The 1918-nt window shown below is 46.9% G+C and overlaps 1 non-coding gene across 1 annotated transcript; it reads right to left on the bottom strand.

Annotated features, from left to right (window-relative positions):
* Positions 1-479: 479 nt before the first annotated feature.
* On the bottom strand, positions 480-554 carry Trnas-cga (transfer RNA serine (anticodon CGA)). Its single transcript has one exon. It is a non-coding gene; the product is annotated as a tRNA-Ser (tRNA).
* Positions 555-1918: the final 1364 nt, after the last annotated feature.

Below are 1918 nucleotides of genomic sequence, written 5' to 3'. Positions count from 1 at the left end.
TCACAGGTTGAAAGACGCGTATCAAGTTCGCTTACGAAAATTTGACACACGTTAGCGCCGCAGTTATTGGTTTCCATGCATATGCAGACCTTGTTCCGTGTGTGCTAACCGACGAAATTTATTGGCCGAGTGCCTAGAACTTTTGACTTCTGGTGGTTTTTCTAACAGAACCTTCTTTGTATAAACTCCCAGCATGCTGGAGTAGCTGTGGGTCAGGAACTTCTTTTAATCAGTACAACGATAAACCAATTCAAAGTTACAAATTTTATTCTTATTATTCGTAAAATAGTCAAAAATGGTATATCTGAAGGTGCGAAAACCATGTCAAAAATGTGCAACGGACCGTTACAGCACATCAGATGCTTGTTACTTATTAGTATGCGGTGTAACTGTTCGTTGCACATTTTTGACATGAATGAGATTTTCACTCTGCAGCGGAGTGTGCGCTGATATGAAACTTCCTGGCAGATTAAAACAGTGTGCCCGGCCGAGACTCGAACTCGGGACCTTTGCCTTTCGCGGGCAAGTGCTCTACCAACTGAGCTACCGAAGCACGACTCACGCCCGGTACTCACAGCTTTACTTCTGCCAGTATCTCGTCTCCTACCTTCCAAACTTTACAGAAGCTCTCCTGCGAATCTTGACATGGTTTTCACGTCTTCGGATGTCCGTTGTAGACTATGCTGCAATGATTTAAAAATGGGTCTCGACGCGAAACTAGTCATCCAGTGAATAAAAAGAGTAAAATTTGCAACTTTGGACTTGTTTATCGTTGTGCAGAAGTTTTTGTTTAGTTGGCGTCTGTTGCCTTATTCGTTTGTAGAAGCGTTGGCAACTTTTGGTTCTCTCTATTTCTGTGTGTATGTGTATGTGTGCTTGTGCGTGCGTGCGAGTACGTGTGTGTGTGTGTGTGTGTGTGTGTGTGTGTGTGTGTGTGTGTGAGAGAGAGAGAGAGAGAGAGAGAGAGAGAGACAGAGAGTCCTCGATACTCATATTCCTGCGGGAGAAAGGCATGTTGTTTACGAACGTTAATTTTTTTGTAGCAAGAAAACGAACAGTATCCTCGCATATTGTTCTCTTTAACGCTTCCAGAAGTGTGTAACAGGCACTGTAGAGTACTACGGCCGGCCGCGGTGGCCGAGTGGTTCTAGGCGCTTCGGTCTGGAACCGCGCGACCGCTACAGTCACAGATTCGAACCCTGCCTCGGTCATGGATGTGTGTGATGTCCTTAGGTTAGTTAGGTTTAAGTAGTTCTTAGTTCTAGGGGACTGATGACATCAGAAGTTAAGTCCATAGTGCTCAGAACCATCTGAACCATTTGTTAAGTCCCATAGTGCTTAGAACCATTTGAACCATTTTTGATTTTAGAGCACTGCGAACACCTGGATGTAAGTATTCATGTACACGCATATTTGTGGTCAAATGAATGACTTCGCAGTCAGAAATAGAAGCCCGTAAAGGAAAGGAAGAGGGAACAATAATACTTATGTAGCCCAGGATGACGTCTTTGGAAACGGAGTACAGTCTCAGATTGGCAAAGTTTTTTGGCTGTCCTTTCCAATAGAAACACACAACCGTCCGATTGAAGTGATTTAGCGAAATCACAGAAAACTTAAAGCTGAATGACCGGACTGGAATTTGAGCCCAGTGGCACGGCGAATGCGCCAGCTCAATTAGTCGAGATGTCCGTACCGCAGGTGTGTTGAGCGCAGAGCGACTAGCAAGGCGTGAATGCGCGACGGCCACCAGCCACCTCCCATACAACGCCTCGCGCTGCTGGCTCACGGCCGGCGGCGGCGGCGAGTTGTTTTGCTTAGGGGCGATCGCTTGCCAGCTAGCTGCTCGCCTCGCCTTCTCCGCAGAGTCCGTGCGCCGTCGGGCGTTTACGTGACCTTCCGGGAATCCTCTCGGTATGCG

Source organism: Schistocerca cancellata, chromosome 2, assembly GCF_023864275.1.
Source record: "Schistocerca cancellata isolate TAMUIC-IGC-003103 chromosome 2, iqSchCanc2.1, whole genome shotgun sequence".
In the NCBI taxonomy this organism is placed as follows: Eukaryota; Metazoa; Arthropoda; class Insecta; order Orthoptera; family Acrididae; genus Schistocerca; species Schistocerca cancellata.
Note: the sequence above shows the minus strand (reverse complement) of the source record. Positions and strands in the feature narration are given on the sequence as shown.